The 15,018-nt window shown below is 51.1% G+C and overlaps 1 protein-coding gene across 6 annotated transcripts in view; it reads right to left on the reverse strand.

The window, feature by feature from the left end:
- LOC102064532 (contactin-4) overlaps positions 1 to 13,230 on the reverse strand; it is a 275,228-nt gene extending 261,998 nt beyond the window's left edge. For 5 of the 6 annotated variants that reach the window (XM_074550310.1, XM_074550305.1, XM_074550308.1 and 2 more), the window contains exon 1: positions 12,692 to 12,849. The gene's annotated coding sequence lies outside the window, so the exon portion shown is untranslated. Of the gene's footprint in view, positions 1 to 12,691; positions 12,850 to 13,211 lie in introns of those variants that run through there. The other variant, XM_074550309.1, reaches the window with a different exon arrangement.
- Between the last annotated feature and the right edge of the window lie 1,788 nt (positions 13,231 to 15,018).

The raw sequence follows: 15,018 nt of genomic DNA on the forward strand, positions 1-15,018 counted from the left end.
GTGTTATTTATTTATAAAAATTTACAAAACTTACACAAAAGTCAAAACAGCCTTGGGTTACTCGGCCACCTTCAGCTCACAAACAGCAATGACAACTTTCCTGCTCTCTCCTTTTCAGATTATGAATTTAAGAGGGATTCCCGTTTTTATTTCTTCCTACAAAAGAATCCAAAGAGGCTGAACAGAACAAAAAGGACTTGGATTGGCAGGACAAGGAAGAAGGGTTTCCCATTGCCAGAGGGGAGCAGGAGATGGGATATTGGGATATTGGGATGTTGGGATATTGGGATGTTGGGATGGAATCCTTCCCTGTAGGGTGGGAAGGGACAGGGATGGAATTCCCAGAGCAGCTGGGGCTGCCCCTGGATCCCTGGCAGTGCCCAAGGCCAGGCTGGACACTGGGGCTGGAGCACCTGGGACAGTGGGAGGGGTCCCTGCCCACGGCCCCATCCCTAAAATCAGATGATCTTTAAAGTCCATTTCAGCACAAACCATTCTGAGATCCTCTCAAGTTATTTCTCCTAGTTCTGAGTAAATCCTGTGGGAAATCAGTGGAATTCAAAGGGCTTTTTTCCCCCCAACTGAACACCTACTCAGCTCCTGCTCATCTGAAACTCGGTTTACTTGAGCAAGGCTAAAGAAATCAAGCTGTCCATCAATTATTTAAAGTGTTTGGCCCTGATCCTGGCTCCACACTTAATTCCACCACAGCCTTAAAGCTGGAATCTTCCAGAGCCAGAGGAAAGAAAAGGCCTGGGTTGACTTTTGGGTGAAATGAGTTGTTTTGGATGCTCTGAGCAGATGGTGGGGGTGGATCCAGAGCTGGGCAGGGAATTTTCCCTTCCACTCCCTGAGCTCAACCACCTCCACCAGGGCTCTGAGCTGGACCTTTGGGGCCTTCTCAGCAGAGATCCTGAAATCCAGATGTAGAAATTTCCAATAGTTGTATCTCTATAAAAGTCTACTCAATGATATAAAAATAGAAGTATAGCTAACACTCCAAATCTTTGTCCTTACAAGAAGGGGAGAAATGCATTCTTCTGTTCCATGGAATTTAATTAGTTCCTAAATTTAGGTTCTGTCAGTAAAGTTACAGAGGATTCACTGCAGTTGGATTTAAATATTGGGTGATATTTTATATTTCACACAATGCTAATGGATGACATTACCTTCATATAGATATTGTCAAGTATTTCTGTCTGAATGCTTGGGTCTATTCACAATGTTTTAGTCAGCTAAATCATATTTGATTGCATTTTAAAAAAACACTTTCAGTCCCAGATATTTGTTATTTGAAAGGAAGAATTCAGTGAGACCCTGAATCCCATGAGCTGGGAAAGACTGATCTAAAGCAAAACCACAGGTGCAAAAATAATTAAATCTTTTAAGCATCAGAGTTATGATGCAATCCACAGGGGAGAAGTCAGTGCTGAAATTCCTCTGATATAAACTTATTTCTTCCAATTGCTCAGTACCTTAAAATTCAAAGAATTTGGTAGAACTTTCTAGAAATTCCAGCACTTCAATATCTCAGTATCTCTGAGTATTTTGTGCAGCTCAGTTCTTAATCTGCAGTAGAACAGCACAGAAGCAGCTCAGGAGAGCTGCACAAGGGTCATTCAACACCTGGAATTCAAAGTCCATTCAGTAAGAAGGGTCAAACCATTCTCCAGTTTGGCTCCAGCTGCTGCTGCCTCAAACTGCAGAATTCCCAAGGTATTTTCTTGGTATATATTCCAAGGTATTTTCTCCTGGAGATGCTGAGTTGGGACAAAATTGAGGCCAAACTTACTCAAAATTCACCCAGATACAGGATCTGCCACCTCAGGCTGCTGCAGCTTGGGAAGGGTTTTAATAAATCCTCCACCAGCATCCCCCACATTATTTTGAATTATTTTGTTTGTTTTTATGGAGCAGATTCACTCAGCTTAAACTTCTTTGCAAGCTCTCTGCCACACAGAGAGAGCAGCTGGATGGTGCAGGACTAGAAATGCCATTTTCAAATGTGACCCCAAAGTTCATTTTTGGCAGATGGGATTTTCCAGGTACAGAGCTGAGCTCCCTCCATAATATCTGAACTCAATTTAAGTTTGATCTATAAGATTATTTTCATTCCAACCCCTTTGGACACTTGCAACAACAACATTTCCCTTCTCCCTACACGGATTTAATTTGGTCATGCACTGCAACTCTGCTTAGAAAGCTGCTTAGTGGCAATGTTTCAGAAATCTGAATCAAATTTTCCTGAGTGAAATAAAATTAGTTCTCGAGGAAAGGATAATCCACTTTTCCAGGGGCAGTGGTTCCATATTTTAGTAATGGTTCAAAAATACAATAATAATCCTAATAATGAAATGGCTGTGAGATAGAGTGAGTGCTGATGGCAGGCTGGATATGGGAGCAGTCTGGGATGAACAGGGAGTGACTGGGAGCACTGGGCCACAAAACCACAGATTTACACCAGAAATCTCTGAACTTTATGAATTCTCTGGCCTGGATCTGCCAAGGGCTGCAGAGCCATTTTAACCCCCCAGAAATGTGAGTTTGGGGCTCACAGAGCTGCTGATGTGGCCAAACCCTGCAGGGATGGTGCTGAGCAGTTCCCCAGCTCTGCTCTGTCACACACATCTTTTATGGAAAATCCTTTCTTTAGGATTTTTCCTCCTGAGAAGCTGAGAGGCCTCAGGAACAAAATGCAAACATTGATTATCTGCTGCTGTGGAATGCAACAGGTGCATCTGGGATTGGTCTCATGGGGTTGTTTGCAATTAATGACCAATCACAGTCAGCTGGCTCGGACACAGAGCCGAGCCACAAACCTTTGTTATCATTCTTTGCTATTCTATTCTTAGCCAGCCTTCTGATTAAATCCTTTCTTCTATTCTTTTAGTATATTTTAGTATAGTTTTAATGTAATATATATCATACAATAATAAATCAGCCTTCTGAAACATGGAGTCAGATCCTGGTCTCTTCCCTCAACCAAAAACCCCTGTGAACACCGTCACACTGCTCATTTTCTGGAGCCTCTCCCACAGCTCCAACCCAATCCCTGTAACTTCCAAGCCCTGCAGGGTGATTAACCCAATTACCAAATGTACTAATTACACCATGAAGGGCTTGGTAATTCCCAAAATCCAAGTTCCAGGAGCTGCTGGCAAACAAGGTCACCCTGGCACTGCCCAGAGGTCAGAGCATCATTTCTCCCCATCCCAAATTCCCCAGCTACGCCCTGCCCACCACCAGGCCAAGGAATTTGGAAACCCAGAGAGGACTGGGACCTTCTCAGGAGCTGGGATCATCCTCCAGCAAGAGAGGCAGAATCAGGAAAAAAGGGTGAGAGCAGAATCATGGCCAGGGAGATGACCTGACATGGAATTCCAGTTGGAAAAATCCCCTAAAACCACAAAAGCCGACCATTTCCCAGCACTGCCAAGGCCACCAGTGCCAAGTCCCCAAGTGCCCCATCACCAAAGGTTTTAGATCCCTGCAGGGATGTTCCAGCACTCCCTGCTAATTGGGAAGTGATCAAGCATCTGCTCACAGTGCACCTTCCTTGCCAGTGGCAGAAATGACCAGTGGTGGCTGGTGACCTGTGAGTGTCCCTCACGGTGTGACAGCATCAAATCTGATGAAACTTTCTCAATCAAACCCTTTTTTTTGTGAACCCTCACTAAAAAAAAAAAAAAACCAAATAATTGGAACAATTGCATGATGTTCCCAGGAGAGCCCACAGGGGTTTTATCCCACTTCCAGCCGGAGTGGAAAGCAGCAGTCCCAGCCAGCTGGGCTCTCTCCATCCCTCTGGGAATGCCCACTCCAAACCCACACAATTCCTGTGGAAAGCCCTTGGCCAGGGAGACCACACAGGCTCCATTCAGCTGAGCAAGCAAGGCTGGGAACCCATTAATTTGCTGGGTGAGTTATGGTTCCCTGCAGCACCTTTTGTTCACTGTCAAGGTTCTGCAACAATGACAGATGCAGCTACAGCCAGCCCAGAACTCCAGAATCTGATCTCCTAAATCATTCCAGATATTAAATGTCTCAGCAATGAGCCTGGCAAATGAATTCCTCTGGAGCTCACACTTGGTGCTGAGCACGAGGGACTCCCCACACAGCTCCCCATTGTTCCCTGGGAAATTATGCCATGGAAATCATCCCTGGAAAGGAACCAGAATGCCAGGAAAGCTCACACCACTTCCAGAGGCTGCTAAAAGGAGCTGCAAATCCACCTGGATGAGTGAGGCAGCACTGTGGGGCATTAGGAGCTCACCAATCCCAGTGTTAATAGCAGGAGCTGGACATGCATATAGAACTCCCACTTACCCTAGTAAATAAACAGCAAAGACTGCAGCAAAATAAAGAACCAGGGGAGCACAGGCAGAATGCTTAAGCAGCAAGACACGGGCTGGGTTTAGTCTGGCTCTTCTCAACCTCAGTATTAATCTTTTTTTTTCTTTTTTTTTTCTTTCTTTTTTTTTTTTTTTTTGTTTAAAACCCTCTCCTTCCTTCAGCCACAGCAGTCAAGAGAAGTGAGCAAATTCCACCTCAACTCATTTATAAAGAGCCCAGAACTGTTCAAAGGAATCCTCGCCCAAAGCAGATTAAGGCACGCAGAGGATGGAACAATTGCTACTTCATTTTTAATTTCTCCCAATCACCATCAGATAGATGACAGTGCTCAGCACAGGAAGGATTCTACAGGCTCCATAAACAATAGAGGTATTACCCATTATCACACAAGTACAAATTAGTTTGACCTTTCCAGCTTTTTCATATGAGGCTTCTTTTTTTCCACTTGACTAGAGAAAATATTGAGTCAAGCCATGCTCTGCACTCTCCCTGCTCAGATGTGTTTGACCAGTGTTTCTTCCCTAAATCTGCAATTAGAAGAGACCCATTAAACACTGAATTCACCCGTGCTGGAATTCTCTGGCTCACCCAGCACATTCCTGGCGCTCTCCCAGCCTCACTCCTGGTGCTGCTTTTGCCATGGGGGATAAATGTGGGATCTGAGAATTTCATATTCCATGGGAAGGGTTGGGAACGACATGGAAATGTTGTTGTGGCACCAGAGATCATTGGGATCTCTGGATCCACATGGAAGTGTTTGGGTTGAAAGGGGCTTTAAACGTCATCTCAAACCCACCTCTGACCTGGGCAGGGACACCTTCCACTGTCCCAGCTTGCTCCAAACCTGGCCTGGGACACTTCCAGGGCAGCCACAGCTTCTCTGGGAATTCCAGCCCCTCCCCACCCTCCCAGCCAGGAATTTATTCCCAAAATCCTATCCATCCCTGCCCTCTGGCAGTGGGAGCCATTCCCTGGGCACTGCCTTATCCCAGGGGATGGAACAGGGCATTTCCTAGGCACTGCCTTACCCCAGCCCATGGAGCATGGTGTTCCCTATGTCCTGCTTTATCCCAGGGGATGGAGCAGGGTGTTCCCTATGTCCTGCTTTATCCCAGGGGATGGAGCAGGGTGTTCTCTATGTCCTGCTTTATCCCAGGGGATGGAGCAGAGTGTTCCCTGAATCCTCCCTTACCCCAGCCTATGGAGCAGGGTCCTGCCTTATCCCAGGGGATGGAGCAGGGTGTTCTCTATGCCCTGCTTTATCCCAGCCCATGGAGCAGGGCATTCCCTGAGTCCTGCTTTATCCCAGATCATGGAGCAGGGCATTCCCCAGGCACTGCCTTACCCCAGCCCATGGAGCAGGGTGTTCTCTATTACCTCAGGGCATGGAGCAGGACATTCCCTGGGCCCTGCCTTATCCCAGGAGATGGAGCAGGGTGGCCCTGGGCACTGCCTTACCCCAGCCCATGGAGCAGGGTGTTCTCTATGCCCTGCCTTACCCCAGGGATGGAGCAGTGTGTTCCCTATGTCCTCCCTTACCCCAGCCCATGGAGCTGGGTGTTCTCTATGCCCTGCCTTACCCCAGATCATGGAGTAGGGTGTTCCCTGTGTCCTCCCTTACCCCAGGGGATGGAGCCCAGGGCATTCCCTGTGTCCTGCCTTACCCCAGCCCATGGAGCAGGGCATTCTCTATGCCCTGCCTTATCCCAGTTTATGGAGCAGGGTATTCCCTGTGTCCTGCCTCACCCCAGCCCACGGAGCAGGGCATTCCCTGAATCCTCCCTTACCCCAGCCCATGGAGCAGGGTGTTCTCTATGTCCTGCCTCACCCCAGCCCATGGAGCAGGGCATTCTCTATGCCCTGCCTTATCCCAGTTTATGGAGCAGGACATTTCCTGGGCCCTCCCTTACCCCAGCCCATGGAGCAGTGTGTTCCCTGTGTCCTCCCTCACCCCAGGGGATGGAGCCCAGGGCATTCCCTGTGTCCTGCCTCGCCCCAGCCCATGGAGCAGGGCATTCCCTGTGTCCTGCCTTACCCCAGGGATGGAGCCCAGGGCATTCCCTGTGCCCTGCCTCACCCCAGCCCATGGAGCAGTGTGTTCTCTATGCCCTGCCTTATCCCAGTTTATGGAGCAGGACATTCCCTGGGCCCTCCCTTACCCCAGCCCACGGAGCAGGGTGTTCCCTATGTCCTCCCTCACCCCAGGGGATGGAGCCCAGGGCATTCCCTGTGTCCTGCCTCACCCCAGCCCATGGAGCAGGGCATTCCCTGAATCCTCCCTTACCCCAGATCATGGAGCAGGACATTCTCTATGCCCTGCCTCACCCCAGCCCATGGAGCAGGGTGTTCTCTATTACTTCAGGGCATGGAGCAGGACATTCCCTGGGCCCTGTCTTATCCCAGGAGATGGAGCAGGGTGGCCCTGGGCACTGCCTTACCCCAGATCATGGAGCAGGGTGTTCCCTGTGTCCTCCCTTACCCCAGGGGATGGAGCAGGGCGTTCCCTATGTCCTGCCTCACCCCAGCCCATGGAGCAGGGCGTTCCCTATGTCCTGCCTCACCCCAGCCCATGGAGCAGGGTGTTCTCTATGCCCTGCCTTACCCCAGTTTATGGAGCAGGGCATTCCCTGGGCCCTCCCTTACCCCAGCCCATGGAGCAGGGCATTCCCTGTGTCCTGCCTCACCCCAGCCCATGGAGCAGGGCATTCCCTGTGTCCTGCCTCACCCCAGCCCATGGAGCAGGGCATTCCCTGTGTCCTGCCTCACCCCAGCCCATGGAGCAGGACATTCCCTGTGTCCTGCCTCACCCCAGCCCACGGAGCAGCTCGCAGTGCCCGGGATGCTCCGTGGTTCCAGCTCTCTGGGCTGAGTGCTGCCACCCTGTGGGACCCGTGTCCCAGCCTGGCACTGCCGGGATGCTCAGCACACACCTGAGCTTGGGATGCTGGCAGGGCTCAGAGGAGCAATCCAGCTGCTCCCAGACGAGCACAGCACTCTGGGATAATCCTGGCAGCTGATTCAGGAGCTGGGGATGTTTATAAATAGGATTTAGAACAAAGAGGTTACTGAGTTCTGAGCAGAATAAGAACAGATGTTACAATCCAGGCTCATTTGTAAGGCAGAGGTAACTGATGAATTTACACAATCCCTGTTTACTCACACAGATCCAGGCCTGGGTGGAAATCCTGCTCTGTGCATCACCCACAGCACAGAAATTCAGCCTGGAATCTCTCCTGTGCTCTGCTTCATATTTCATTCATTTCTGCTTCCAGCTATACATGCACAACAGAGGGCATGATACATCTCCCTAATTGAACAATACAGATCAATTAAATATGAAAAGTCATTCTTGGACTGAAACCCTCTCAGGCAAATGTTCTGCTCTTATGCTAAGTAACCCTTTTAAAAAGCTGGGGGGAGATGAGTGCTGTTCAGAGGGGGATTTATTTATTTATTATATTTTCTTTAAGACTGGGAGACAAAGCCCAAAATGATTCATCCATTCATTCATGACAAGAGGAGAGAGTTTTGACCACTGAGCAAGGTAAAACATCTTATTTGCTGAAATTTCCCCAGTGCTGTTTGTGTGAGGTGCAGAACCCTCTGTGCTCTGCAGTGATCACCCAAACCACGGCCATGGATCAAACTGGACAAAGATCTCCCTGCTCCAGCTATAGAAATGTATAAAAGTGAGCAAAAATGAGCCCTGGGGCTCTCCTGATGGATTTTTGGGTCTCCACACTCCCATCACGGGCAGCACAGAGATGCAAATGTGTTTTGTTGTGTGGAAGTGTTCCCAAATAACGCCTTGTGATCTGAATAAAAGGAGTTTAATGGTTCAAATCTCCCAGGTAGGCCACTGCTGTGCACCACTGGCACTAAATCACCCTCACAGGAGAGGTTTGTCCACCACAATCACCCGGGCTGTCCTCTGTTCCCTTCCCCAGCTCTAATCAAATGCAATGACCTGCTGAGCCTTATGCAAATTGCCCTTAAACACCACATCTCTTCCTCGGCTAAACATTTATATCAATAAATGATAAACACAGATTTCGCCCGAGGCCAGCAAAGATACAACACTGTCAGAACTCCTGGCAAAGCAAATCAGTCTGGAGCCAGGGGCTGCTCAGCTCAGCTCTCCTGGAAATCTGGAGAAAACCAAGATTTACTGGTGGCTATTTCATGCACATCCTGCTCTCAACAAGAATTGGGGAAATATCACATGGGAGGGTTGAATCCAAAACCCAAAGAGGAGAAAAGGTGGGGAGGAACCATCCTGGGCCTTTGCTTTTATCTTTATTATAACTTATCTCAGCAGGACTGGGTACTGGATAGATTGAACATGAGTAAGGGTGTCTGGCCAGATCTGAGACATCTCCAGCAAGTCCTCAAGGAATGCAGCATCAGCAGCTGAACCCCTGGGAGCTTGAGGAAGAACTAACAGAAAAAACAAACGTGGCAGAACCTTGTTTTTGAAACCTTTAACACAATTTTTAAAATAAATCCCTGCCATGTTTTGAAAATTTAACAGTTATATTTTGAAAATATGACTGCAGATGATTTTTTTTTGAGTCCTTCTGAAGTGCAGTGAGTGCATCACTTACCTCACTGGAGGCCACATGCTGATACATCTGTGCTGTGATTATGACCCCAAGCAAAAATCCCAATTTATGTCACAGAGGCAAAACTTCCCCCTTCTGCTGCACCTTCCTGAAGCTGAACTCTGCTCCTGCCAGCCACCAGATTGTTTAAAAGCGCTCTGACCCTGATGGTCCTGAGCCTTGACCTTCACTGATCTAACCAGCAATTAAAAACACCCCAACAACTCATTCTTTTTTCTCAGTGTTGTGTTGGGATAGATTCTTACCCTGCAGATTGAGATGAAATGACTGCACCCAGGGAACAGCAAAGCAGGGAGTTATTTCCCAACATCCCCACCTTCAGAACTCTGTTTAGCAGCAAACACTGCTCCCTTGGTTCACAGGGAGTGAGAAGCTCGTGTGTGCGAGGATGAGAAGCAGATTTGACACAGATTTGACACATTTCCTTTGAATACCCCCAGATTTGGTGGCTGCTGGGAGGAGGGGGAGGCAAGCAAGAGCTGTGCACTGGCGTGAAACCGTAAATCAGCAGGGTGTCATCATTATGGATTTGCTTTGCTAATAATAAAAAAGAATGAATCACTGCTGTCATGATACCCATGTCTGCACTGGAGAAACCACGGTGCTGAGGATGCGAGCAGGGCTCACATTTGTGGATTTGGGGTGATTTGGGAGGAAATCACCGACGCTTGGCTGTGTTTGTGATCACCTCCCTGCCAGGGGCTGCACATCACTCACCCAGCAAGCAGCACAGGCTCCCAGTGGGAGGGAAAATTCCCAACTGTTGCACCAAAGGCTCTTCAAAGGGAGCTGGATCCCCTTTGTGACAGCGGGGCTGAGCACAGGGCAGCCCCACATCAAAGCAGAGAGACAGAAATGCACACACTGCTCCAGGTCATCCCAGGCCACACAGGGCAGGTGTGGGCAGAAACCCCAGACTTGCTCTATTCTAACAGGGCTAAAAATAGACCTGTGATGATTTATGAACTTTCAAAGGCAGCAGAGGATTTTTAAGCAGCAGCAGCAGCTTCTGCTCCGTCTGCATCCCTCGGCGCCAGGGCTCCGTCCACCCTGCCCTGATGGGATCCAGCCCCTCCAGAATGCTCACCAAGCACAATTAAACAAGACCACAAGAGCAAATAAAAAGGCACTGATCTATTTGTCTTGTGGGTATTATCCTTCCCTCACTCTGCCTCGTCTTTACCCCCCCAATTTCAAATATTCTTTTTTTAAATGAAGTTAACTCCACAGAACTGCCATACAAAGCCAAGGTAAATAAATCATGTAGCACCTGAATATTTACAAAATCACTCAGAAGTTTTGCATGTCTCTGAGAAATTTTATGTGAGCTCACCCCTGATTTCCATCTGTCCCTAATGGGGTAACACACAAGTGAATTTGAAACCAAGGAAATGTTAATTCCAGTGAAGACAGACCTGGATAGCAACAAGAAAGACTTTCATGCATGTCCGAGTTTGGGAACCATGGTGGGCTCCCAGCAGCTGTCACTGCTGCTGTCCTTCCCTCTGGAGCAAAGCTCCTCAGCCACGGGCTGGCAATCAGCACCAGGAATCAAACACTGGAGGGATTAACTGGAAAATCACGGCAGGACCCCCTGGAGGAGGATGGCCGAAGTCTCAGGGACCCCCACCCCATGGGCAGAGGTGTCCTTGTGGCCAGGGCAGAGGACACCTCACCCTCAGCATGCCAGGTGAGGGCTGGCAGCCCCACACACCCCAGTTAACCCATGCAGAGCCGGGCTCTGCAGGCTGCAGCACCTCCGTGTTCAGGGATGCTGCCTGCACAGGTGAGCTGCTCCTCTGCTGTCATTCACATTCCCAACACACAGTTTTGTCACTGTGGAGAGCAGGACCAGCTTAAAATTCCAGGAGCGCCAGACGGGCTGGGAGAGAGCTCAGCTCCTCTGCAGAAGGATGGGGAAAATCCTTCCAATGGCAGAGTTTTGCCAGGATCACTGAACTCCAGCTACCTGCAGGCACACCCTGCTTCCCTGCACTCCCACCACCCTACAGCTCTGGGGTTTTGGGGCGGGAGACCCTCAGAGCCTCCCAAAGGTGTTTAGAAACACAGCCAGAGTTTGGGGCGCAAAGGGACGATTCCTGAAATCCCCCAAATTCTTGTCAGAGGGTTCAGCTGTGCCCGGAGTTCAGCACGGGAGGGAGAGGTTGCTGCTCGCCAGTGGAAGCCATTGTCTCCAGCAGGCTGCCAAGGGGACATTAGCAGTGTGCGCACCTCTAAATGAGGCTGTACAGCACGGAAAAGAGGGATTAGCCATGTAAAGTCAGTCCTTTTGGTATTAGATTAAAGAGGGGAGGTGACTTTGAAGGATTATTCAAGAGCCATTTAAGCAGTTCGCAGGGACTTACAAACTGCGGAGTAAAAATGCAGCTCCCTCAGGTCCAGAAAAGAAGAAAAATTCAGTTTCCCGGCCAGGAAAGCAGCAGGAAAAGCTGCTGGGAGAAGTGCAGGCCCCCAGCACGCTGCTGCCAGGCTCGGTGCTGGCTGTGGAGCCCGGCTGCAGCATCACCTGCACACCTGGGCTGGAGCTGCTGCGGGAGAGGAGCGGGGAAGGGGCTCCCACAGCGCGGGGATGGGTCACGGCATCCCCGGGCACCCAGACACCCACCCACTGCGGGCACGGGGTGCTGGGTGCGGGAAAGGAGCTCCGGACTATCGCGACCATCACGAGAGGAGCGCCGCCAGTCCCTGCTCCCACCCCGGTGATTTATCCGCTGGGATGCGGGTCCTGAACCGAGCCATGGAAACCGGAGGATCAGCCACAAAACCTGGTTTGTGCCTCCAGCCAAACGTGCCCTGCTTCCCCGCACCTCCGGGTGCCTCATCAGCGTGCCGGCTCTTAATCCTCTGCCCACATTAATCCAGCCAGGGGAGAGCAGGACGTGGCACCAAGACATCAGACTGCTCTATGGAACGAGCCCTCCTCGAGGGAAAAAAACCTCCTTTGGCTTGGTCTAAATTAAGGTGACGGGTAATTAGTATGTAAGATACAAACTATTGCCACTTGTTATGCAAGCAGCATCCTTTAATTTGTAGTTTCGAGAGCAAGCCGCTCCTGTCTGGGATAAATAAAACAACACGCTGCGGTATGTTGCTCACGACACGGGAGCAGCAGCAGCCTGGGGAAAGCAAAAGGAGCTTCAACTCCAGCCGGGAACGCGGCTGGAGACGGCAAAAAGTTCTGCGTGCGCCTGGAGCAGCCTGAGGGGAGCATCCCCGCGTCCGCATCCCGGGATGTGCCCGCTCTCACTCAGGGATCATCCCCGCTCTCACTCGGGGATGCGCCCGCTCTTATTCAGGGATCATCCCCGCTCTCACTCAGGGATGCTCTTGCTATCACTCGGGCGGGGATCATCCCCGCTCTCACCCGGAGATGCGCTCGCACTCACTCGGGGATGTTGCTGCTCTCACTCAGGGATCATCCCCTCTCTCACCCGGGGATCATCCCCACTCTCACTCAGGGATGCTCCGCACGCCCCCGCGGCAGCTCCGCGCTCCGGTGGCACCGGGGGTCCCTGCGGTCCCCTCGCCCCTCCGGCCGCGCCTCCGCTCCGCAGCGCGCTCTCTTCCCCCGCGCCGCAGCCTTGCTTGAAAATCCCTTATTTACCCCCTATTTATTTTTTTCCCTAAATCCCGCTTTAAATCCGACTCCCTCCCTCCTCTCCTCTCCTCGCCGAGCCGAGCCGAGCCGCGCTTACCTGCCCGGGGCGGGGGGCTCATGCCCGGCGCGGCTCCGCGGTGCGGGCGCTCCCGCGCGGTGCCGCGGCCGCAGCATTGAGCGGCAGCGGCGGGGCCGGGCGGGCTCCGCGCTGAGCCCACCCACCCCCGAACCGCCGTGCGCGGGGGGCGGGCGGGGCCGCCTTAACCCTTCCAGCCCCGCCGCTGCCCGCCCGGAGCCCGCCCGGCAGCGCCCGGTGCCGGCCCCGCATCCCCTGCCCTGCCCTGCCCTGCCCCGGCCGGCTGTGCTGCAGCCCAGGTGCGGCTCTGTCCGCGGCTCCGAGCCCGTTCCCGTCGTGATCCCCGCTTTTCCCCATCCCCGACCAGGCTTAGTCCCACTAAGAGATACCACAGAAGCCCAAATTGCCGCTCGCGGCTTTTTTCTTTTTTTTTTTTTAATTTATTCTATTTTATTTTTTATTTCCCTCTCGGCGTTGCCCTCCGGTTTTAATCCCAGATTTGCCGTAATTATCTCGCTCTTTAAAGCGAGCCCCTCCTCACCCGCCAGCCTCTCGCTCAGCCCTTTGCATCCACCGTCTCCTGTCATCCCCTTCCCGTTCCTCCTTCTCACCCAAGAACTGCGTGTGTTGTGCAGGGAGATGAAGAGCCCGAGAGAGAGATGAGGAGCCCGAGAGCACAGCACACCTGGTGCCAGCCCGGCTGCTCCCAAGCTGTGCTGGCCGTCCCTGTGCCCAGGGATGCTCCCAAAGCTCTCCCAGGATCCCTCATCAGGGTCTCTGCTTGCTGCTGCAATGCGAGTGATGAGCCACAAACTGCTTTGAAAGTCAGGAGTTCAGGATTAATAAGCAGCATACTGTCAAGGCACAAAGAAAAGGAAAATAAAAGTGTTCAGAAGTGAATGTGGGACCTACCTTTCCCCCTGTCCCAAAATCTTGTCCTGGGAAGTGCTCTTCAGTACTTGTGCAAAAAAAAAAAAGCCTTGCAGTGCAAAGAGGGTATTCAGCCTTATCTGTGCCTCCCCTGGGTTTTGAGGGATTAAGTGAAACCCTTATTATGTTTAATTATCTCTGGAGTTGCTCTCTGTGCTTGCTGCCTTGCTTTATGGTTTAATAAACTGCACGTCGATAGAACTGGAATGACAATTAACAGTGGTGCAGGCTGGGCTGGCGTTTGCTGCTGCTCACAGGTTCCTCCTCGATGTGCCTGCACTCAGGTGCTTCATCCCCACCTACCAGAGCCTCTTTGGGCAGCTCAGGAGTGTGGCTGAGCCCCACACAGGGGTCAGCTCTGCAGGTCCAGGGTGTTGTGAGCTCTTCATGGAGCGGTGACAGCACCCTGGAGCATCTCCAGGCTGTGGTTGGCCCAGTCCTGAGCTGTCCTTAAGTACTTCTGGTGTCCTGGGGATGCTCAGCTCCTTTATCATGGAATCATGGATGGAAAGGACCTCCAAGATCATCAGGTGGATGAAGGAGGCCCTACAGAGAGCTCACTGCTCATGGAGAGAGCAGCAGGGGCTGGTGCGGCTTTGCTGGGTCCTGCTGGGAGTTTAAGTCTGGGCCCAAGAGTGAATCAGAGCCTAGAGGAGGCAGGAGTGCTGCACTCCAGCCATGCATGCAAGAATCCCCCTGTGCTTTGAAATGTTATATAAATGTTGTGTATTATTTGTGTAATCTCATCCTGATTTATACAGGAGGGGAGCCTGCTCAGCAATCCCAAATCAAGTTGAGCACCAAGCGTTTTCAATTTGGGAGCGCCTGTGTCCCCAAGGTCACCTCATAAATCCTGGCACCGTGTCAGGGCTCTGCCAATCTGTGAGGGGTGTAATGACTCTGGAGGGAAATCAGCGCTGCAAACGCTGCTGAATTTTTCAGAGGGAGCATGCATTGAATGCATCATCATCATCATCATCATCATCATAACCCAGCTGAGCGTGCAGCATCCTCGGAGAAACATCTCCCACCCTCGCCTGGGTGGCAACCACAGCAAATGAGAGCTGAAAGGTGAAGGCAGGGAGCTGGGGGGAGCAGACAGATGGCTTCCCTGGAAAGCCTTTTGGTCGTGCCACCTTCCCTGCACACCTTTACCTCACCCTTGAATGAACAAGCAAACCAGGTCACTGCCTTTTTGATTTTTTTTTTTATCCCCAACAAATCCACAAATAAGGCCAAAGGTGGAAGAGTCAGCAATCAACGCCTCCCGTTGAAAATTCAGACATATTCTCTTGCACAAATAGTCTCAGATACTTCATAAATGTGGCAAGGAAAAGCGCCTGGCGGGGTTTGGAGCTGGGCTGTAGCAGCAGAGCTGACACTTTGAATCAAGCCTTACAGCTCGACCTTGAGAAACT

This window comes from Zonotrichia albicollis, chromosome 12 (assembly GCF_047830755.1).
Source record: "Zonotrichia albicollis isolate bZonAlb1 chromosome 12, bZonAlb1.hap1, whole genome shotgun sequence".
Taxonomy (NCBI): domain Eukaryota; kingdom Metazoa; phylum Chordata; class Aves; order Passeriformes; family Passerellidae; genus Zonotrichia; species Zonotrichia albicollis.